The sequence below is a fragment of the Biomphalaria glabrata genome, chromosome 7, assembly GCF_947242115.1.
Source record: "Biomphalaria glabrata chromosome 7, xgBioGlab47.1, whole genome shotgun sequence".
NCBI lineage: Eukaryota > Metazoa > Mollusca > Gastropoda > Planorbidae > Biomphalaria > Biomphalaria glabrata.
In genome coordinates, this window is record NC_074717.1 from 4,644,868 (window position 1) to 4,670,973 (window position 26,106).

General features: G+C 37.2%; 1 protein-coding gene across 2 annotated transcripts in view; it reads left to right on the top strand.

Moving 5' to 3' along the window:
* LOC106063694 (FMRFamide receptor-like) overlaps window positions 1-26,106 on the top strand; it is a 141,034-nt gene that overhangs the window by 42,667 nt on the left and 72,261 nt on the right. Inside the window, exons 2-3 of one of the 2 annotated variants that reach the window (XM_056037049.1) lie at window positions 22,663-22,764; window positions 25,061-25,156. The gene's annotated coding sequence lies outside the window, so the exon portion shown is untranslated. The remainder of the gene's footprint in view (window positions 1-22,662; window positions 22,765-25,060; window positions 25,157-26,106) is intronic. The other variant, XM_056037047.1, reaches the window with a different exon arrangement.

The window sequence follows — 26,106 nt, forward strand, 5'->3', positions numbered from 1 at the left end:
TAAGGCGAGATTAGTTCTACACCTTGGTAAGGCGAGATTAGTTCTACACGTTGGTAAGACGAGATTAGTTCTACACTTTGGTAAGACGAGATTAGTTCTACACGTTGGTAAGACGAGATTAGTTCTACACTTTGGTAAGACGAGATTAGTTCTACACTTTCGTAAGACGAGATTAGTTCTACACTTTGGTAAGATGAGATTAGTTCTACCCTGTTGGTAAGATGAGATTAGTTTTACCCTGTTGGTAAGATGAGATTAGTTCTACACTTTGGTAAGGCGAGATTAGTTCTACACTTTGGTAAGACGAGATTAGTTCTACACGTTGGTAAGACGAGATTAGTTCTACACTTTGGTAAGACGAGATTAGTTCTACACTTTGGTAAGACGAGATTAGTTCTACACTTTGGTAAGATGAGATTAGTTCTACCCTGTTGGTAAGATGAGATTAGTTCTACCCTGTTGGTAAGACGAGATTAGTTCTACACTTTGGTAAGACGAGATTAGTTCTACCCTGTTGGTAAGATGAGATTAGTTCTACACTTTGGTAAGGCGAGATTAGTTCTACACTTTGGTAAGACGAGATTAGTTCTACACTTTGGTAAGACGAGATTAGTTCTACACTTTGGTAAGGCGAGATTAGTTCTACACTTTGGTAAGACGAGACTAGTTTTACACTTTGTTAAGTCCAGATCGCTAGAGTAATCTATAGAATTCGTTTTAAAAAATATCACAATAGAGACCTGCCTTCATCCATTGAAATAAACAAAAATCCTTTTCTATATTGTGGCACAGTAAAAGATTTGGCGCGAAAAGTTATTTGTTTCATAAAAAAAAAACTAAACTGACGTTACTATTAAAAACAAAACTAGGATTTTAGGAAGTGCAGCGAAAAATAAACCGAAGACTTTTGGCAGCTCTAGAGTAAGGTCAGCTTTAGCTGTGTTTTTTAGTAGACATTCGACGGTTCCATTCACTACTTTTAAACTTCTTTTCGACATCGTTCATCAGCGTCGACTAGCCTCTGGCCTTTCGACTGTTATTTCGTTAATGGAGTGTTACCTCCGTTTAGATTTTTTCTGAGGTCTGCACAGGACACAGCGCGAAGGCGCCTGACACTTTAGACAAAGTATATGGGGATTTTCATAAATGGAGACGAATCTGTAAATACATAATTATTTGGTGTATCCGGTGTGAAGAATAAGAAAGTGTAAACTTTGAATTTGTAAACGAATATAATAGTAATATTTTGATTTTTGTAGCATTGTAGAATATACTTATTTAACAAAAAAAAAATTATTCTTTAGTTGGCTAAAGTCAGCTTAAATCTAGTGTCCTTGACATTGGGTTTTTTGGTGGGTTTTTTTTTTTGTATTTTTTCAAATCTTTCCTAAACTTCATGTATTCCTTTTCTTACGTTTTTCTCTCAAGTTGCATTATGTGGCTACCACATTTCTTCATATCGCCTTGTCTTCTTTGTCCCTCATAAAAATTCTTATTACATAAACATGATCATTAAAATCAAATGTAAAGAAAGAGCAGATTACTGTCAAAAACAATTCTTAAATACCCACAATTTTTTTAAATGTTTGAACATCTAACGGTTCTAACCATTTCTCTACAATCTTTAGTTTTGTTCCAAAACGTAAACGCTACAAAGGCAGCCAAAATTTCAACTGTAAACAAGATACAAAACATGGTGGTAAGCGTGGTCGAGAGGCTATGTACGCTTGAACTTGGCTAAGAAGGAGCTCGAGGTTCGACACCATACACGGAAAACCAGATACCCCCTCCCCCCACCCCTCACAGGTCTACAAATGAGATTGGACGCTCTGAGCATGCTATAAACTTGTAAAGAAGCGCTGTATAAAAGTGCTGTTTAAAAGCTATAATAAAAATGTTTCGCATATTTTGCGCTAACCTTCTTTCTCTTATCTCCTCTATTCATTCCTCTCTCTCTCTCTCTCTCTCTCTCTCTCCTCTCTCCTTACTCTCTCTTCTCACTCCCACATCCACAGCAACAAAGTTCCACTTTCAGACCTTATGGTCTATAAGCCAGATGATGTAAAGGTCATCTGTTCCTGAGGCTTAGGTTAACGTGGGTGTCATGTGGCCTGCACAGCGGCCAACCACCTTTACTTTTCCCCAACTAATGTCAGGTACCCATTGAGCTGGGTGAAATTAGAGACTCCCAGAGATCCCGAAATTTAAAAAAACTTCACCAGGATTCGAACTCAGGACCCCCCCCCTTTCTGGTTCAGAAGCCAATCGCTTTACCGCTCAGCCATCGTGCCTCCATTTCCACATCCACATGTTGACAAAAAAGTAGCACTAGAAAAACAATTTCTTTCATGACACAACCGTAGCATCTTATCAACAGGAGGGCTGCCCGGTCCAGTGGTATGCGCTCTGAGTTGCTATTTATAGGTCTCGATGGTCCCAGGTTAGTACTCTTACCGCTGTCATCCCCCATCGTGCTTCGGGAGGTCTTGGCTAGGATGTAGTTATATTCAGAGTCTGAAGAAACACCAGAAAACATTTCACAAACATTTTTACAAACCACTACACAATGTCAGGGCCGGCCATAGACCTAGGAAAACTAGGCATCTGCATAGGGCCTCCGATTGGTTAGGCCTCGCACAGAACTAAGTTTAAAAACTTTTGGGAGAAAAAAAAATTTGAATGAATCAAATGTCAAACATAGCACTGCATAGTAGAACTCTATGACTAGTCTACAAGCCTATCCTATCTTATCTTATATAATACAGACGTTACTTCAAAAAAGATGATGATTACGTCCTACGTGTCATGCATTCAGTCATGCATATTAACCAATGACTTAAATTCTGCCAAGTCACTGGTTTTCCTGGCTAGCTCAGGCAACCCATTCCATGCTCTAATAGCACTAGGGAAGAAGGAGTATTTGTACAAATTTGTCCTAGCATATGGGATGAGGAATGTTCCTTTATCTTTGTGTCTTTCTGAGTATTTTATTAAATTTTGTTTTTGTATTTGAAGATTATGGTTCAGTGTTTTATGTATAATTGCTACTTTACTTTTGAGTCTTCTGTCTTAAAGGCTTTCTAAATTTAGTGATTTTACTAAAGGTGTTACTCTAGCTTAGCTCTAAGTCTGTAGGGCCTACTATAATTCAAGACGCCAATCGGGACGCTACGGGAATAGGGCTATAAGATTTTATTTTATTTGTTGATTTAGATATAGATGCAGGAAGGTTTTCATTCATTGCGTCAGGGCCGGTCTTAGGCCACTGCAACCTATGCGGCCGCAGTGGGCCCCACGCTTTCAAAGGCCCCGCGCGGTGCGAATTCTAGGTGTAAATTATTATATTAAACCATTTTAAATTAATATTAAAGGGTTCTTGGAATTCTCCTGAAATTATCAAACATAAGAAAAAGCCATGAAAATCTCCTGAAATTATTAAAATCTTCTGAAAACCGATGCAAATCTCCTTAAAACAGACAAAATTGTCATTTCGGAGTGTCATTCAATATGGAAAACGCCAATCCTACTCGCGATTAAAAAAAAAAAACGGCATTGTCAGCTTTCATTTAATAAAAATGTAATAATAAGCCGAATTTTAACCAAAACAAGAAGTTCTAATACTTAATTTACTTTAATAGTCACTGGCATACAAATATAGATATAGAAAAAAAAGCGATATTTTGCTAGTCGATAGTAAATCTAAAAGGCAGATCTGAATGTTTATCGGCTTTTTGTGAAAAAACTATTATCTACTGTAGATGGCTCGTAAAGTTAATTTTTGACAGTGATTTTGTACTTAGTAAACTATAAATAAAATGCAAAGACAAATTTATTTTCTAATACAAAGTCTTAATTTTCACTTATTTATACTCATCGCAACCCAAATTAGGTCCCGCAAAATCCGTTTCGCATAGGGCCCTGCAACCTGTAGGACCGGCCCTGCATTGCGTACTTTTATTTTTGGTTGTTTTCTTTTTCTCTTTCATATAATTCATATGATGCCCACCCCCAACCAGGCTATCAACACTGCAATACATAATAGCCACGCGGTGTCGTCACACTAGATACTGGGCATCCAGGAATACAAGTAAAAACTAAAACATTTTTTGTTCCCTAAAAAAACGAAGTTAAGCCTCGTCCTAATTTTTGTATTCTCCTTGCAAAGTGCTCCGTTGCCATGGACGCTTTTAAAGTAAAGTTTTATCATCTATCACAGCCAAGACAAATTTCGTTGTTTTTTTCTCATTTCTCCCTGTACGCCTACAAAAGTAAGAATAAACAACGCAATATAAGAGGGTCAACGCTTTGGGGTTCAAGGTTCCATTAGAGGTCATTAGAGGGGCTTCAGGAAGAGGGCTGAGAAGCTGGGTGAAAATTCTTCCCCATCAAAGCCCCCCCCCCCTCCCCAACCTCCTTGATAGTCTGTTTTTTTTTTCCTCTTTGTTTTTCTGTTTTCTTTCTTTTAGTCACATGAACCAATCGTCTTCTTACATGATTAACACGTGACTTTGGCTTTGAAAAAAACAACAGGATACTGATTGGCTACCTCGGTGACGAGAGCTTGTCACTCAAGAACTACTCCGCGGAGTTGATCTAATAAAAGACCTCGGCCGGTGACGTAATAATTGGCACTCTTCTATTTCTTGTTCAGGTGGAGACAGAATAATTGTGTTTTCTAATGGCCGCATTGTTTTGGAAGACACTATCTCTGGAAATTACAAGGTCATTTTTGTCATCAATAACAAATGTATCCAATTTATATAAGGTTTCTATGCACCTTGAAGCCCAAAAAGAGGACATGAAAGAGGACAAAGACTCTCAAAGGACGGAAAAGAGGACAAAACCTCGTAAAGGAGGAAAGAAAGGCAAAGTCTCAGAAAGGAGGACAACAAAGAAGACCAGGCCTCACAAGAGAAATTAAGTGTGCGGACCTCACTAGATAACAACAAAGTGGGAAAATAATGTTTTTTTGTTTTTTTTCAATGTTGACAATGTTAGATTTAAAGCATAATCCCAGGCTATACACTCTAAGCATGTCTCTGCATGCTTAATAACAGAGATAGATTTTGTAAGAAAATAAATAAAATTTCGAGACGCAGTGGTTGAATATTGGGGATGGCACCATTAACTAATCGCACCGTGTGTCACCACCCCTAGCGACGCCTCTGGTAAGTTGCAATAAAATATTTAGGTGCATTAAAAAAAATATATAAAAAGTGTGAGATGTGGGGGTTGCCAGGTCAGTTGCCTTACAAAGCTTTCTGCTGTCCTTGTTTACCAAATTATAAACCTCCTCAAATCACCTCGCAGTCCATAATTTAGAACATTTTTGCAGCGTCTTGTTGTATATTTTTCTTGCGTCTGCTGGGCGCGTGATTGGCAAGCTTGGAATGATTATCGCGAGCAGGCGTAAGAAACCGGATCTTCCCAGCTGTGCATCTCACTTAGCGACTCAAGTATATGTCATTTCCTGCGAAGCCCTCTCTTTTATTCTCTCCCTTTGCATTATCAACATCGCCAGATGTTACATAAAAGTATATATAAATATAGAGATGAAACAAGAAAAACGATACCGGGAACAGGGAACAGGAACATGTTCAAAATATGAAAAGGGAACAAGTAGAGTTAGAATACAAGCGCTGTTAACAGCTATCAACTTGCAAACTTTAGGCACACGCAAGATATAATATCTACAATTTTAGACTTATAATTTCTATAACTTTAAGCCAACTCTAACTCTAGATATAACGTCCTGGACTTGAGGCACACTCTAGATATAGCCTAATTTCTATACTTTATATACCATTTATTTCATTTTAGGCACACTCTAGATATAGCCTAATTTCTTTACTTTATATACCATTTATTTCGTTTTAGGCACACTCTAGATATAGCCTAATTTCTTTACTTGATATACCATTTATTTCGTTTTAGGCACACTCTAGATATAGCCTAATTTCTTTACTTTATATACCATTTATTTCGTTTTAGGCACACTCTAGATATAGCCTAATTTCTTTACTTGATATACCATTTATTTCGTTTTAGGCACACTCTAGATATAGCCTAATTTCTTTATTTTATATACCATTTATTTCGTTTTAGGCACACTCTAGATATAGCCTAATTTCTATACTTTATATACCATTTATTTCGTTTTAGGCACACTCTAGATATAGCCTAATTTCTTTACTTTATATACCATTTATTTCGTTTTAGGCACACTCTAGATATAGCCTAATTTCTTTACTTGATATACCATTTATTTCGTTTTAGGCACACTCTAGATATAGCCTAATTTCTTTATTTTATATACCATTTATTTCGTTTTAGGCACACTCTAGATATAGCCTAATTTCTATACTTTATATACCATTAATTTCGTTTTAGGCACACTCTAGATATAGCCTAATTCCTTTACTTTATATACAATTTATTTCTTTATAGGCATGCTCTAAGTATAATTTCTGCACTTTGTATATAATTACTGCCGAGGACACACGTAGACAGCAAAAAGAGAATCTAGACCTTCGGTAGACAATGGCTGTGTCTGCGTTGGGTGTGGCGAAGTATGTAGGTCGCAGATGGGCCTGCGTAGCCACGTAAATCAATGCACTCCTCATTAATCTTTAGTCTCGATGACTAGCCAAATATACTTAGGTAAAGAGATGTGCGTGAACATTTTGCGCACTGCCTTATGTAGAAATCAAAGGCTGGACTGTTAACAGAAGAAATTAATTGTTCGAAGCTCATTGGAAAGATTCCTTGCAATATTGAAGCATTACAAGAACAATATATGGATTGCTGCCTGGTCGTGCGGTTTGCGCGCTGGACTGTCGTTCAGATTTATCGATGATCCAGGGTTCAAACCCTGCCCGCTCCCATCCCCCGTCGTCCTGCGGAAGGTTTGGACTAGGAAGTAATTATCTTCAACTCTGAAGGAACATCCGAAACATGTAAAACATTTTACAAACATTTTACAATAATGGCAATGGCAGTGTCTTCGATTCCGAAGATTAAGGATGAGTGAAGTACTTCACATAATTAAGCAAACCCAGTTGCGACCTGCATATTTTCCTGCACTTTGTGCAGACAAAGCCGATGTTCGCTGGTAAGTTTTCTTTCGTCTTTTGCGCCTGGCTTCAATAATGGCTTTTCTTTGAGTCTCAAATGTTTGTCCAGCAGCCTTTGTGAGAGCTCTCCAACTGTCTGGCCATCTGCTGCCAGCTACTTTCCTCTTTGCCAGTGAAACTGCGCCTGAGTTGATTTTCATTGCGCCAAAGGGAGGTGCCTTTGTTACGGCGTTCTCCTTGAAGCACGCCAATGAAGATCGCCTTTGGCGTGCGATCGTATCTCATACAGGATAAATGTCCGACCCAGCGCAGCTGTCGAATGGTAATTAGTGCGTCTATACAGTCCAAACCGGCTTCAGGCTGAGCATAGTTATCTGTACAAGAAATAATTAGAATGAATGTTATAGACCTCCATCGAATGTTATAGACCTCCATCAAATGTTATAGACCTCCATCGAATGTTATAGACCTCCATCGAATGTTATAGACCTCCATCGAATGTTATAGACCTCCATCGAATGTTATAGACCTCCATCGAATGTTATAGACCTCCATCAAATGGTATAGACCTCCATCGAATGTTATAGACCTCCATCGAATGTTATAGACCTCCATCGAATGTTATAGACCTCCATCAAATGTTATAGACCTCCATCGAATGTTATAGACCTCCATCAAATGTTATAGACCTCCATCGAATGTTATAGACCTCCATCGAATGTTATAGACCTCCATCGAATATTATAGACCTCCATCGAATGTTATAGACCTCCATCGAATGTTATAGACCTCCATCGAATGTTATAGACCTCCATCGAATATTATAGACCTCCATCGAATGTTATAGACCTCCATCGAATGTTATAGACCTCCATCGAATGTTATAGACCTCCATCGAATGTTATAGACCTCCATCGAATGTTATAGACCTCCATCGGCTTCATTAAGGAAAATGTTATTTTTAGAAAAAAACAACTTTTGTTTTTGTTACATGTTTTTTTTTCTTATACATGTATACCCTAAGGATATTTTCCTTCATACTTTGAGAACCTCGCTAATCCTCTTGATAGAGTAATGGTTCTAAGTACTTTGACCTTATTATCAACATCTGGGAACCAGTACAACGGAATTCATCTTGGCTGGAATAAATCTGCATAGTTAGCAAGTCATTCCACATCCGGAGAAGGATCAATGTCACGTCTGTTTCCTAACAAGGTCATTCTTAGTTGTTCTTGGCTTGGGTATATTTACAAAACTAATAGTAAGTCGGAAGAAAGTTCTCGCTGCGTCCTAACGCAAAATTAATGCTAAGATTAACTTGGAGCTTTGATTATAATTCTTGCCTGTAATCTGAAACATTCGAATTGATATTTTTTTTTTACATATAAAATTATATAAAAAAATTTGTATTACTTTCTTATCTATATATATAATTCTCTTCTTCCCTCAACAGTTTAAACGAGTAGTAAGGAGTAAAGGAAAGATTACTCTGCGGATAGTCCACGAAAAAACAAGAGAGGGGAGGGGGGGAACACGTAGTCACAACATAGCAGGGCAGGACCGTTGCAATGTCACTCTTTTTTTTTTTTATTTCTACCTCACGTTAAAAAAAAAAGGGGGGGGGGGGGAGTTATCCTAGGTAATTTAAGAGTGGAAAAAAAAAAACAATTTTCATCTGTATATTTCAGGAGATTGGTATGAGTTTTCAAAAGATTTTAATAATTTCCGGATATTTCCAGGACTTTTTCGTATATTTTGCAATTTCAGGAGATTTCCAGGACCTCCTGTTAAATCGACAGGAGGCCGCAGGAAATCTGTTATAAGTTATAAAATGGTTTAATTTAATAATTTATACACTTAAAATTAGCGCGGGTCTTATAAAAGTGCTGGGCCCACTGTGGTCACACAGGTTGCAGTGGCCTAAGGTTGGCTCTGCAAAATAGCGGCGCATGCTAAGCCGCCGGTCGACTAGACTTATATATTACAGACGTTACTTCAAAAAAAAACAAAAAAAAAAAAAACAAGATAACAACGCTCTACGCGTTTCACGTGTCAATCTAGTCATGCATGTTAATGACTTAAACTCTGCTAAGTCTTTTGGATTTCTTCGCACCAAAACACAAGCCCATACAAACTTATTTCTACTTTTCCTTCTGTTATACATGTTATACCGGAAGTGACGTAGCTAAGTCGGAGGATTTTCGGAGCTTCAAAACTTTTTGTTGCTTTGATACCCACAAATCATTTATTTCAAGATCTTCCTCTTTAGTATATGCTTATTAGTTCTATCTATCTTGATGGACAGTCAGATAGACAGACAGACAGACAAACAGACAGACATAGATAGATAGATAGATAGATAGATAGATAGATAGATAGATAGATAGGCATGGTTATGTATAATCAACTCTAGTAGTAACAAGTGTATGATAATTACTTCTTGACACTGACATTTGGGCAGTCTGTGAGACTTTAATATAGCGATTCCGTGACACTGTCAGTTAGCACACTATCACACTACCATTTGGCACTCTGTGACATTGTCAATTAGCACTCCGTGACACTGCCTTTTGGCACTCTGTAACATTATCAATTAGCACTCTGTAACACTGCCATTTGACACTCTATAACTTTGTCAATTGTCACTGTAACACTGCCATTTAGCACTCTGCTTCATTGTCAATTGGCACTCTTAACACTGTCATTTGGCACTCTGCTTCATTGTCAATTGGCACTCGTAACACTGTCATTTGGCACTCGTAACTCTGTCATTTGGCACTCTGTAGCATTGTCAAATGAAACTCTGTGACACTGTCATTTGGCACTCTGTGACACGAACTGGAATAATACTCTGACCCATCTCCCCACAACTGACTTCCTGGTTCACATTTCCTCTATTTCAATTTTCCCATTTCAGCTTCACACACACTCCCTCACACATCTCACCAAGCTTGTCAACTCAGAGCTGAGCTGTAATTTTGTTTCCCACAAGGGCGACAACAAACAGATACCATTTTTCTCGGGGGCTTAAGAACAATCTTACAATCATACAACTGTAACGACCGGGGCAAGAGTTGTTTTCCCCTGTGTGAGTGTAGATGTGTGTGTTTCTGATTGTGTGTGAGTTCGTGTGATGTATGTGTCTGTGATTTCTTGAAAGGTTTCCCCTCATTATAGACTAGTCTTCTTGAAGTCGAGGCTAGACTATTACTTAGGGACGCCATCAAAGTACAGAAATCTCCCAGAGGCGTAATGTTCAACCCAGAACCCCAAATCGAAGCTTTTTTTAGCATCCACCAAAACAAAGACCTTTAGTTTTTTGTCAGATGGCTACAACTACTTATATGTATAGTTTCTAGTTCATAATTATTACAGGAACCATTTTGAGCTTATTTTACCTTGTTATATTTAGAGGTATTTGCCTACGATTGGTAAATGAGGTCCATTCAGAGAATATTCTGAACTGAAAGTAATATGATAGCCATTTCTAGAGGATAAGTCAAAATATTTTGGAAATTAAACAAATTCTGTACATGATTTACTAGATCCCATACTCGAAGACACAATGATACCATACTTAAAGACACAATGATACCATACTTAAAGACACAATGATCCCATACTTGAAGACACAATGATACCATACTTGAAGACACAATGATACCATACTTGAGGACACAATGATACCAATACTTGAAGACACAATTATCCATACTTGAGGACACAATGATACCATACTTGAAGACACAATGATCCATACTTAAAGACACAATGATACCATACTTGAAGACACAATGATACCATACTTGAAGACACAAGGATAACATACTTGAAGACACAATGATACCAATACTTGAAGACACAATTATCCATACTTGAGGACACAATGATACCAATACTTGAAGACACAATTATCCATACTTGAGGACACAATGATACCATACTTGAAGACACAATGATCCATACTTAAAGACACAATGATACCATACTTGAAGACACAATGATACCATACTTGAAGACACAAGGATAACATACTTGAAGACACAATGATACCATACTTGAAGACACAATGATACCATACTTGAAGACACAATGATCCATACTTGAGGACACAATGATACCATACTTGAAGACACAATGATCCATACTTAAAGACACAATGATACAATACTTGAAGACACAATGATACCATACTTGAAGTCACAATGATACCATACTTGAAGACACAATGATACCATACTTGAAGACACAAGGATACCATACTTGAAGACACAATGATACCATACTTAAAGACACAATGATACCATACTTGAAGACACAATGATACCATACTTGAAGACACAATGATACCATACTTGAAGACACAATGATACCATACTTGAAGACACAATGATACCATACTTGAAGACACAATGATACCATACTTGAAGACACAAGGATAACATACTTGAAGACACAATGATACCAATACTTGAAGACACAATTATCCATACTTGAGGACACAATGATACCAATACTTGAAGACACAATTATCCATACTTGAGGACACAATGATACCATACTTGAAGACACAATGATCCATACTTAAAGACACAATGATACCATACTTGAAGACACAATGATACCATACTTGAAGACACAAGGATAACATACTTGAAGACACAATGATACCATACTTGAAGACACAATGATACCATACTTGAAGACACAATGATCCATACTTGAGGACACAATGATACCATACTTGAAGACACAATGATCCATACTTAAAGACACAATGATACAATACTTGAAGACACAATGATACCATACTTGAAGTCACAATGATACCATACTTGAAGACACAATGATACCATACTTGAAGACACAAGGATACCATACTTGAAGACACAATGATACCATACTTGAAGACACAATGATACCATACTTGAAGACACAATGATACCATACTTGAAGACACAATGATACCATACTTGAAGACACAATGATACCATACTTGAAGACACAATGATACCATACTTGAAGACACAAGGATAACATACTTGAAGACACAATGATACCAATACTTGAAGACACAATTATCCATACTTGAGGACACAATGATACCAATACTTGAAGACACAATTATCCATACTTGAGGACACAATGATACCATACTTGAAGACACAATGATCCATACTTAAAGACACAATGATACCATACTTGAAGACACAATGATACCATACTTGAAGACACAAGGATAACATACTTGAAGACACAATGATACCATACTTGAAGACACAATGATACCATACTTGAAGACACAATGATCCATACTTGAGGACACAATGATACCATACTTGAAGACACAATGATCCATACTTAAAGACACAATGATACAATACTTGAAGACACAATGATACCATACTTGAAGTCACAATGATACCATACTTGAAGACACAAGGATACCATACTTGAAGACACAATGATACCATACTTGAAGACACAATGATACCATACTTGAAGACACAATGATACCATACTTGAAGACACAATGATACCATACTTGAAGACACAATGATACCATACTTGAAGACACAAAGGATCCCATACTTGAAGACACAATGATACCATACTTGAAGACACAATGATACCATACTTGAAGACACAAGGATAACATACTTGAAGACACAATGATACCATACTTGAAGACACAATGATACCATACTTGAAGACACAATGATCCATACTTGAGGACACAATGATACCATACTTGAAGACACAATGATCCATACTTAAAGACACAATGATACAATACTTGAAGACACAATGATACCATACTTGAAGTCACAATGATACCATACTTGAAGACACAATGATCCCATACTTGAAGACACAATGATACCATACTTGAAGACACAATGATACCATACTTGAAGACACAATGATACCATACTTGAAGACACAATGATACCATACTTGAAGACACAATGATACCATACTTGAAGACACAATGATACCATACTTGAAGACACAATGATACCATACTTGAAGACACAATGATACCATACTTGAAGACACAATGATACCATACTTGAAGACACAATGATACCATACTTGAAGACACAATGATACCATACTTGAAGACACAATGATACCATACTTGAAGACACAATGATACCATACTTGAAGACACAATGATACCATACTTGAAGACACAATGATCCATACTTGAAGACACAATGATACCATACTTGATGACACAATGATACCAATACTTGAAGACACAATGATACCAATACTTGAAGACACAATGATACCATAATTGAAGACACAATGATACCATACTTGAAGACACAATGATACCAATACTTGAAGACACAATGATACCATACTTGAAGACACAATGATACCATACTTGATGACACAATGATACCATACTTGAAGACACAATGATACCATACTTGAAGACACAATCATCGTATATATAGCTGCTCCTTCGTGGTCGAAGATGAGCACATTTCTCATATCCTATAAACACGAAGATGGCTGTAAAGTCAAAATTCTCGCTTTAAAAAGCCGGCCACATACGTGGCATGGGAGGGTTTGGTCAGTTGCAAATAGACATGCTTCTTCTCTCAGCTTTCTGTTGGTTCGGCGCTCTTTCACCATGGCTACTCTTCTTGCTTCAAATCTCGAGACTCCGAGACTTACAGCTTTACGCTATCGTATACTTCAAGGCATAGTCATTGCATACTTCAAGACACAATCATTGCATACTTCAAGACACAATCATTGCATACTTCAAGACACAATCATTGCATACTTCAAGACACAATCATTGCATACTTCAGGACACAATCATTGCATACTTTAAGACACTATCATTGCATACTTCAAGACTCAATTATCGTATCCTTCACGACACAATCACCCCCATACTTCAAGACACAATCATCGCAATCATGGCAAATGTTTCTTCAATTTCGCTAGGCAACAAACAGACAAAATACATAAAGACAATTATCTGTTTCGTTCAAGGTTCTAAAAGGGCGTGCACGTCAGCGAAGACATGTCGGTGAAACTTCCACCGTAGCTGAGGGTGCCATAATGAACTTTCCGTGTGTACACTTTCAGCCTCTTTCCAGGTCTCTCACGTGACTGCATCCCCAACATTCAAGATCTCATGGTATAGGAAACCTTTTTTTTTTCTGACGAGGCAATACAAGAAGTGTGTGTGTGTGTGTGTGTGTGTGTGTGTGTGTGTGTGTCTGTGTGTGTGTGTGTGTGTGTGTCTGTGTGTCTGTGTGTGTGTGTGTGTGTGTGTGTGTCTTAATTTCTGATGCCGAGAAATCGAAATTATCGAAGGTTTGATGTCAGGTTGTTGAGTTGATAAAACCACCGCCTTGGCGTGGGCGTCTCGTTATTTTTGACATAAATATGATGCAGGGAGATCACAGATCAACGTTGCACTGGTAGCAGCGGCGGCCTGAGGTGCGCCTCCACAAGGAGCGGGTTGGTATTGAGTTTGCTAAGTTATTCTGTTGTTATTGTTGTTTTACTGTTGACTGTCACAAAACAAGGTTTTGAAGTATCTGACTATCCGGGTTAAGAAGTGGTTTGAGAAATGTTTCTGACTATCCGGGCTCATAGGTGGTTTCAGAAATGTATTGACTATCCGGGTTCAGAATTTGTTTCAGAAATACCTGCGCTCAACAGTTGATTCAGAAGTACCTTGGTTAGAAAATATCTGCTCCTGGGGTACTGTGAAAGAAAAAAAAAGCAAAATATTTTTAAGATACTCTTTAAAAAAGTCAAACTTCATCTAAAATGAAGGACTTCAAAAACACACTCATATGTCTCAATACTGTAAGATTTTTTCCCTTTTTTGACATCAAACGAAATCAATTAATTACCACTATTAAATTAGCTCATTAGCTTTTTTTTTAAATTAGCTCATTAGCTTTTTTTTTTAATTGATTCATGTTTTGTTAGGAACAATGAATTATTGTGCAAAGTTTCAACTTGATCCGAGAACTAGAAAATGGAGGAGAGACGTGTTTAGTATTTGAACCAGACTTACAAAGAGAAAACAGATATAAGCCTTGTAAATGGTTGTTTTCTCTTTGTGTAAGAAATTTAAAATAAAACAAAAACTATAGTTTCACGTGATAAACAAGCAAGAAAAAGAAATTTAAAATACTTTTTAAAAAAGCTTATATTAAGTGTAATTATATTAATAAGTTTGGATTAGTCGTGTAGTTTGTGATTGGCGGTACCATAAATAATAAATCCGTGCAGTTAGATATACTTCTACCAATTGTTTTTGTTTAGCTTCTAGCTTTGTGAATGTGCAATGATCCTATCACTTGTCTGGACCAGTTGTGAAAGGGGGAGGGAAGAAGGGGTTATCTTACCTTTCCTTATCTTAAAATGTTTGAACATCAGTAAAAAGTGGATAAATGAGTTAAATTTTCAAGTCTTGAAAACGGAACAGGTGCAACATAGCGATATAACACAGAACGTACACGGTAGAGGCGTCTCTTCGTGTTAGAGTTTCAAACGAGTGACATAGCTCTATTTTTTTTTATTGTTGTTCTCAAGAAGTAAATAGACAAAGTATAGAGATGAACTTGTTATAGATATATAACAGACGAACTTGTTAAAGATATATAGGACACAAACTTGTTAAAGAGATATAGGAGACGAACTAGTCAGGTCGTGTGGTATGCATTTCCGACAGTCGTCACGCGGTTGCTGAGTTCGAACCGTTCCTTACCTGCAGTAGGTTTCAACTAAGCAGTACTCAACTTTATTTCTGAAAAAAATTCCACAATTACAAATTTATAGAATTAAGGAGATTAGCTAGGTCCTAAAGTTATAAAAATAAGGACATTTATTAGGTCCTAAGATTATAAGAATAAGGACACTAATTAGGTCCTAAGATTATAAGAATAAGGACACTAATTAGGTCCTAAGATTATAAGAATAAGGACACTAATTAGGTCCTAAGATTATAAGAATAAGGACACTAATTAGGTCCTAAGATTATAAGAATAAGGACACTAATTAGGTCCTAAGATTATAAGAATAAGGACACTAGTTAGGTCCAGTTTTGATAAAGCGCGATACTTTCTCCTTTGAAAGACATGTGTTCACTATGTTACAATGTGCCCAGACTAGGTTACTTCTGCTGCTAATGAAGTCATCTGTATAGTGCCTGAGACAAAGTTCGTTTAAGGTTAGAGCTAGCCCCAGACCTCTTGAGACCCTTCGGACACTGGTCAAGATGAAGTACCAGTCTTCGCCATCTCTTCTGTCTGAAAATTTCTTGAGAACTTTCTGGATTTGCGTGGATAAATGTTATTGAGGTCACGTTCGCTCCTGGAGTCTCCAGTCCGCGTATCCGGGGGGCTTCCCTTAAATCACTATGCATGCAATCTTACCAGAACATTTTAGAGGAGCAGGACAGGTATCTACTAATGGCGCTTTTTTTTTTAAACAGTCCCCCCTCGCCCCAACCACGTGGAGCGGCAAGGCAGCGTGTTCGAACTGGACTAGTGATCCCTGTTGACCTACCGCGAATGTCGCGTTGACCTACCGCTAGTGTCGTGTTGACCTGCCGTGAATGTCGTGTTGACCTACTGCGAGTGTCGCGTTGACCTGCCGCGAGTGTCGTGTTGACCTACCGTTAGTGTCGGTGTTGACCTGCCGCGAGTGTCGTGTTGACCTACCGTTAGTGTCGGTGTTGACCTACTGCGAGTGTCGCAGACGATGAATGCGTCAGTTTTCTTGTCACTGAAGTATTCGACAAAAAGGGACGTCTGTATTATATAAGATAAGATAAGACGTTACTTCAAAAAAGAAGATGATTACGTCCTACGCGTCATGCATCTAGTCATGCATATTAACCAATGACTTTAATTTCTGCTAAGTCATTGGTTTTCCTGGCTAGCCCAGGCAACCCATTCCATGCTCTAATAGCACCAGGGAAGAAGGAGTATTTGTACAAATTTGTCCTAGCATATGGGACGAGGAATGTGCCTTTATATTTGTGTCTTTCAGAGTATTTTATTAAATTTTGTTTTTGTTTTTGAAGTTTATGGTTCAGTGTTTTATGTATAATTGCTACTTTACTTTTGAGTCTTCTGTCCTGAAGGCTTTCTAAATTTAGTGATTTAACTAAAGGTGTTACTCTAGTCAACTGTGAATATTCGTTTGTAATGAATCTCATTGTTCTATTTTGTGTCTGTTCCAGTTTCTTAATGTTTTCTTGAGTTGAGGGGTCCCAAACGCAGGATACATATTCTATTATTGGCCTAACCAAGGTTAAATAACATTTTAGTTTTATGTTCTTATTTGATTTATAGACATTTCTTTTAATAAACCCTAATGCTTTGTTGGATTTTTTAAATAGTTTCATCAATATGGGGAATCCAAGACAGTTTTTTGGATAATCATTCTACGGTTGCGAGCTTCTTAAAACAACATGCGCGACACAAACAGCAAACACAAAACACAAACACACAAACAAACACAAACACGGAACTGCTAAATGCGACACCTCTTAAAGCTGGATTTCTGTCTTGCTTTAAAGCTGTCATTTTTTGTTAAAGCACTACATTCCGCCATTCTGTTTCTAGTTTCAAAAGGTTAACGGGATTTCCCCTTAATGCGCTAATTTTTAATTGGGGGTTCTTTGAGGGAGCATCCAGGCTGAACTGTATAAGCTTTTGTGAATGAAATAGATTAGACCTGGTACGCTACTCTGACGGGAAGTGTAAGCTAATCATGTTTTTTAAAAAGTTTCTTTTCCACTTAATTCTTTTTAAGGGTTTCAAAATAAAATGCGAGCACCAATTTATTCATTTCCTATTTCGATTCCCGCTTTCCGGTGAGACAGAATCAGCTCTTCTGGATTGAAGTCGGAAGTATGCTTTCATCGTCTGCGAGTTTTTAAAATGGTCACGTGGGTTAGGTTTTGGCATTTTTTTTTAAACGAGGCTTTTCGGTCCAGTCCAGCTATCCAATTGAAATAAATTAATTTTTACAAAGCTTATATCACACACTCTGTCTGTCTGTCTGGTAAAAAATGTGTACACGTTATTTCTCCCACACCCGTTCTCGGATCAAGTTGAAACTTCGCGCAATTATTCATTGACATAGACAAGATATGAATCAATTTTTAAAAACTGACCAATTGAACAATTAATTACTGGAAATTCATTATTTTGTTTAATAGCAAACAAGGGAAACTAATACTTCAGAAATCACAGGTTTAAAAAATATAATGAAACCTAAAATAGTAGGCCTCGTAGGCCCTAATATTCAATAACTTAGAAAGAGACTATTCCGAGGATTGAAAAGAAAGTCATGATAATGAGATTAATTTGTTTTGATATATGGACACATGTTATTTGACTTTTTTTCTAATACTTATAAAATTAACGATCTTTTATTGACAGCGTGAAAATGACTAAATAAAATTTTATTCAAAATTGCCTTCTCACGTTTTGCTATTTGTATTTTTCTTAAGGGGGGGGGGGGTTGTTGGCGGATTTTTTTAAAGACAAAATACGAAAAGGGGGCCAAAAAAGGTTGAAGGCCACTGATGTACATTTTACTCATCGTCTTAAGTAGAAATTAGCTGGACTGTAATAGAAGAAATAGATTCCGCAAACTTAATGGAAAGGGTCCAGTGAAAAAAAATAACCACATAAATTAAAAGAGAGAGTTAACAAAGTGCTATCAGCTACATAAGGGGGACAGCTTATCTCAAAAATGGCTCTAACGATTGTCCTAGAAATTTAACAGTTGATGTAAATGAGAAAAGAATGACTAGCTCTTTGGCCACACTGAGAAAACTCTAGTTTAACCGTTATCATTTTTCATTACAAAAAAAAATAAATAAATTTAAATTTGGCTAAGATGTAGATATAGGTCTAGATCCAACATAGGTTAACAGTTGATATATATCACTGAGAAAAGACTTAAACCTACTTCCTCGTTTGCGGTGTGCAAAAATTCTAGCTTGACTGTTTTCAGTAAAAAAAAAAAATTAAATAAATTTAAATTTGGTTAGAGATTTAAACATAGGTCTAGATCCAACATCGGTTTTGAAAGGACTATCGCGTCCTTGAAAGGCCCATCACTTTAGGGAACTTGCGAACGTATGGCTTTATTGATTCAAGCGTTTAATAAATTATTATTATTATAGCTTTTTATACAGCGCTACTTTCATGCTAATTGCATGCTCAGAACGCTTTTGGTCCAATCTCATTTGTGGACCAGTGGGCGGGAGGGAGTATGTAGGAGTTAGTTTTTCCGTGCTGCCTTTAGGCGCTCAGTAAACACAACTCTGCCCGAGTCGGGTGTCGAACCTCGAGCCCCCTTCTACGTAGCCAAGCCATACCGGGTCTAAGTTCAAGATCGACCACGCTTAATGTTGACGAAAATGTTGCGCATCGTCTAATACAGTGATGCCCAAATTACGGCCCGCGGGCCACATCCGACCCGCGACGTGGTTCTATCCGGCCCGCAGAAACTTCAGAACAACGTTCATTAAAAAGGAGTTCAAAATGCATCTTTTCCTACTTTAGGGCCCTCACTATTAATCTTTAACAAATTTGCGTTTCTGAAATGGGACATGAATGTAGAATCTACCAGGGGAAGTGGACAAATCTTTACTTTTTTGTGGAACATGATAATTAGCCAACATATTTAATTTGTAAACAAAGTGTGGTTGTTTAAAAAAAAACATATATGAAGGCCTTAGAAAACAAATATGACGGCATTTTTTTTTTATTTGAGCCGCGAATAAAAAAGTATTAAACTACGCCTAGAGATTGGAGGATTGATGAGAATATTTACAAAAAAGCTAGCTACAATGTTTCTTACATTTTAAATAGAGAAATGAAACCACTTTCCGAAGCGTAAAAAAATAAATAAACTTCCAATGTCTCATTAATTAATGTAAGTTCCTAATCAAATAGTTTCAGGTCGATTTCATTTCGTTTTTGAACCTTTTCGGTGATGTGGCCCGCGACACGTGTGTTGGAAATGAAAATGGCCCGCAGGTCGAATTAGGTTGGGCATCACTGGTCTAATAGGTCTCTATCTAAATGTTTATCATTGGAATATTATCAAGTGCTTTCGACTTCTACTTTCTATGTTCTCGTCGGTAAGGGGAGAGGGGGGGGGGATGAGCTAAAAATATTCCACTAATTTATAATCTAACATCCATTAATTTTTCAGAGAAATACAATCGATCTATAAGTTTGTAAAATGTTTGTAAAATTTTGTGCATGTTTCGGATGTTCCTTCAGAGTTGAAGATAGTGTTTTTTTTTCCTAGTCCAAACCTCCCGCAGGACGACGGGGGATGGGAGCGGGCAGGGTTTGAACCCTCGACCGTCGATAAATCCGAACGACAGTCCAGCGCGCAAACCGCACGACCAGGCAGCCATAGTTACATAGAGGAGGAATTGTCCTTTTTTTTTTAAATAAGTATTTGTCATGTCTTCTGTTGTTTTCTTAACTCTTTAACTCCGTAAATATTTTTCCATGTTCTGACAGAATTGTTCATATTTCACATTTGTACATTCAACCCTGTTATGATTAAACTTCAATAAATAAAATTTTTGTTTGTAATCAGAAAACGTGACTCTTGGTTTAGAATTATAGGAGACTGCATGCACTTTTTATAAAACACAAATTTAATGAGGTCAAATCAACGATGGTATCGTTGATTAGGAGAAAAAGAGTTAATATTAATTTTCTTTACAGTTTTCATAACAGACAACTGCACAGACAACTACACAGACAACTAGACTATCAACTTGACTTATTTTCTTCCAAGTCGTCTCTATTAGAAATCAATATTCTATCAATCTTGTTGTTTGCTTAATCATAACGTGTAATCATCTTTTTCTATTCTTTTCCTTTCTCCTTGTGCTAAGAAAAGCAAAGCCCGCCCCCCAGCTCGCACGGACAGAGTGACCGCTGGTCAGCCATTTAACTGCCCGATAATTACGTTGACTGAACATGTTCCCAGACGCTTTGACCAGTTGACCACCGGAAGTAACTTAACACTTTGTCGATCCCAAGACTTCCAGGGAGACACTAACTCTTTGTAAGTGATGCTCCAGTCTAGACTGTGGTATCAGCAGATGATAGCTCCCTTTTTAGCTTTCGTACAGATTTAGATATCAGCAGGCTTCAAGTTGCCATTGACAATTTTTTTGTTTCATTATTAGATCAATGCGTCTCTCTTTTTTTTTTCACGGTCTAGTTTTTTTATTTGCCAATCAGCCCAACTACTCAACTAATTTACATAATAATAATAAATATAATAATAATAATAAAGCTGTACTGAGATAGGCCTATTCTGACCGACAAAACGGTAGATTTCAATCGCCCGGATCTTCTGTCCGTTGATAAAAAAGAAAAAACCGCTACCATTATCGACATCGCCGTACCACTGCCTCATAATTTAAGAAAAACAAAGAAAATATGGGAACCTAGGCTTGGAGATTAAGCGTCTATGGAAATTGTCCAAAATAACAATATACCCAATTGTTATATGGGGATAATAACAACTGACCTCACAGACACCTTCAAGGCCCTTAACATTCCTAGGAACATCCTCGTTGCCTGTCAGAGGGCGGTACTGCTGCAGACCTGCCACATCACCAGAAAATTCCTCAGTGCAAACTGATAAAGGGACTACGATGAATTTTGTTTCTCTTTAGCGAAACTCGACCCTGGCAACGCCAGAGAATGACTACTCGTTCATTTCTAACATAATAATAATAACAATTTTAGAAAGACAATCCAACTTTTACACATTCTACCCCACCCACATCCCCCTCTTTCGCCCAACAAAGAATCCTGGTTAAGCAAATGTATAGATCTACTAGATCTTATAATGTTCCATGGATCGGTCTTTAGATCTAGACTTCGAAGACGATGCAGGCAATGTTCTTGAACATTTATTGAACACATCAAGGAATGCGGAAATGCCCGAAGACGTTGAGTCCGTTCAAGATCAATATTTCTCGCTCTCTAGCCAAATTTAAATTTATTTATTTTTTTACTTTAAAGCATAGTTTTTCAAGCTTGTAATTCTTCTCTCAGCGATATACAGCAAATGTCAAATTTCTAATGAAAATTGTTAGAGCCGTTTTCGAGATCCGTGTACAGGTTCCACCCAGTCAGGTTCCTCCATTAAGTTCTGAATTCAATAGAGATATTGTAAAATAGAAAGTTAAAAAATAATACAATCAATATATGGAGGCTAATCTATAAATAGAAATCGTAGTATACTCATTGAAATACGCTAGAAGCTGAATGCTTTTTTGAAATACGCTTAGCGTTGTATGCTTTTTGGAGACATGCATAGTCTTCCTGGCACATGCTTAGCGTTGTATAGTTACCGAAGCAGGATTTGCTTAGCTTTAACTCTTTCTCTCCGTAATTATTTACCACATTCTGGTGGAATCAACGTTGGTATCGTCACTTAGGAGAGAAAGAGTTAAGCTATGAATAAATCATCCTTTTAATCGCATTATATGTCTCTGATACCTTTTTCTTTTTTTTGGTTCTTTTTATAGAGTTGTTGCCAGTTTGAACCTGCTGGGTTGATTTCACACTGCAGACGTCAGGAGATGGACCCTATCGATCGACGTAGTCAAATGGGATATTCGTCTCCTGAGGTATGTAAACAAATTTCAACTGTATCGTCTGCCGCGTCTTCGTCTGCTTGTGTTTTGTTTGCAATTATCAGATCGAGGCTTCTGTGTGATAGATCAACGAGATTTGTGTCAAGGGAGAGAAGAAAGGCGGGAAAGAAAGAGAGTGCTGTCATCCTGAAGCAGGTTTAGTCAGGGGACGAAACGAACCTCATTTCTGAGTGGACAAAGGACATTTTCAAGCAAAGTTGTTGTTCTTTTGTTAGTGTTAGTTATAGGTAAATTTGGCTACTGCCAGGTGTACAAATAATCATCAACTTGATGGTAAATATTTTTGACAATTAGGAATTATCTTTGGTGACGGACAGTGACGGTAATATTAATTTTACGTCTAAAATGGATAAATGCTGATTAAGTATTCATAAACAATATGTATAATAATCAGTGGTGGCCGAGTGGCTTGCGAGCTGGGTAGTCTCGGGTTCGAATCTCGGTGAAGACTTTGATTTTTTATTTTCTAATAATTGGTACCTGATTTTATGTGGGGATTGAAGCGGTTGATCGTTGTGCTGGCCACATGAAACCCTCGTTAACCGTCGGTCATAGATACAGACGACATAAAGAGCGTGAGGTCTGAAAGGGGTAATATATTAATCAGTAGACTCAGCAAACGTATGATTAAGAGATGAATATACATAAAAAAAAGTAATATATTAATCAGTAGACTCAGCAAACGTATGATTAAGAGATGAATATACATAAAAAAAGTAATATATTAATCAGTAGACTCAGCAAACGTATGATTAAGAGATGAATATACATAAAAAAAGTAATATATTAATCAGTAGACTCAGCAAACGTATGATTAAGAGATGAATATACATTAAAAAAGTAATATATTAATCAGTAGACTCAGCAAACGTATGATTAAGAGATGAATATACATAAAAAAAGTAATATATTAATCAGTAGATTCAGCAAACGTAGGATTAAGAGATGAATATACATTAAAGAGTACAGTTCCCCTTTTAGACCTTGTGGTCTATAGGGCAGATGATGTAAAGGTCATCTGTTTTTGTGACCTACGGTTAACGAGGGTGTCATGTGGCCTGCACAACGACCAACCGCCTTTACTTTTCCCTAACTAATGTCACGTACCCATTAGAGCAGGGTGAACTCAGAGGCGCCCTAAAGATCCTGAATTTAAAAATTCCAGTCTTCACCAGGATTCGAACCCCAGGACCTCCGGTTCAGAAGCCAAGCGCTTTACCGCTCAGCCACCGCGCCTCCTGAATATACATAGCTCGCTGTAAATGACAGAGAAAACATTTGAGGGTCTTAACTAAAACTCCATGCGTAAGTTCCCTAAAAGCCTAATAACTGGTCTGCTGTAAATCAGTCAGAGCCGCGGACACGATAGCCTAATGTTTACATTTATTGTTTGATTATTTTACTACAACTCCTCAATTCAGCTTGCAAATTCATCGGCAATGACTGGATGGAAAAAACCTGTACCTGGATCTCGAAAACTGCTCCAACGATTTTTCTAAAAATTTGACAGTCGAGTTGACTAAATCAACAAACGTTCATGAACATTTTGCGCATCGTCTTCAAAGTCTAGATCCATTAGAATAGCATAAAGTCCAGTAAATTTTTTGATTTACATGTACGCCTAACCAATGGGGCGGGATTAAAAAATGTCCTTTTTTAAAAAATGTAACATTCATAAGTTAAGGGCAAACTAATCCCCTGTAAGGTTAGCAAAGGAGCACCGTTCATTTTTTACGTATGTTGTTTATTATTTATTTTGTCTTGTTTCGTTGTCTGGCGATTTTTTCATTTTCTTCACAAAGTTTTCTGCTGTGGAGATAATTGCTATTCCTTACATGGGGGTAATCATAGTGTGGAACGCGTACAGTTTGGGGTTACGCTAATAAACATTAATCGGAAAGACAGCTGGTCAGGTTAACTTTGGTGCTAGAGGAACTTAAACCAATGGCGACACTAGGTTCGGTGTCAACCGGTGCTGTAAGTTCAGGGTGCGGTAAGTTCAGTTCCCAATATTGTTACGAAAATGTAAAATCAGTTCTATTCTATTTTAAATGTGTTTGATTATGACATTTTATCCATCGTTATTACATATATGAAAATGAAAATGTAAGTTTATTAAATAAGAAACAGACTTAACATCAGCTTAGACTTTAAAGACTTTTACACATTACGGAAACTGTATCACCTTATTCTTCTCAAATACTTTAGAATCTAGACCAAAAAATGTTCGTCGCTCCCTCAGTCATTTATTGGTGAAACTTTTTTTCAGTGCTTCTGAGCTTCTGCGTCCCCGTTTTCAACACTTAGTTTTTTGGATATTTGCAGGCCTACCAAAAATAAAGTTAATTAAAACATATATATCAAGGTATGTTTTGAGTATTTAGCTAATCACTTATATATTTCAAAGTTGTCTCCTTTTTCCTATGTATAACTCACTGGTGGGTGTCATCCGGTGTGGACCGCACCCCCCGCACCTGCATAGTGACGCCACCTTTATTGTTTAGGGTATTAATTTAGCTTTGTTATTTTTTTTTTCATACCAATTATTATTGTTAATTAATTATTTTATTTGCAAAGTTTTTATCAACTTCCTTTGTCTGTCTGTCTGTCCCTCTAATACACGGTTGGAACACTTTTTTGTTCTCCCAGTTAACATTCTCAGATCAAAATGAAAATTTGCATAATTAGCCATTGTTGGGGACAACACATGAATCAATAAAAAACGAACCAATTACTTAACTAATTTGTAATTAATTCATTACACATTTAATTAATCCAAACTAATTGACACTATTACACTTCGTATAAGCTTTGTTTTTTATTTTTAAAAAGTTTTTTTCTATGTTTTTCTTTTTTTCTTTTCTGCACTATGTACTATGTTTAAAATCAGGTTTAAGGTTCAAACTTCACAGCCTTTCAGTCCCGGCAGAGGCGTCGTGAGGAAAGGGCAAGGGGGGCGCGCCTTACGCAGAGAGGTGCAAAACAAAAATAATTAATTATTGTAGATATTTCAGTTCGGTAATACATTCTAAGGTTATATCTATTGTGTAATTATTAAATATTTTCTATTTATAAGCCTATATTTTTATGTCATGTTTATGGAAATCGGAGAGAGAGTGGGGGGCGCCAATAAAGTTTCTTGGCCCGGGCTCACGTAGCGCTCTCTACGCCTCTGAGTCCCGGAGAACTTTTTCTTCCGCACTTTCAAAAAGTAAAGTATAAATAAATACAAAATTACATACATAAAGAAAATCTGCAGCTGGGCAGCACATGCACGGCTACGGCTGATGGTAAATAAACTCCCTTTCACTCCAA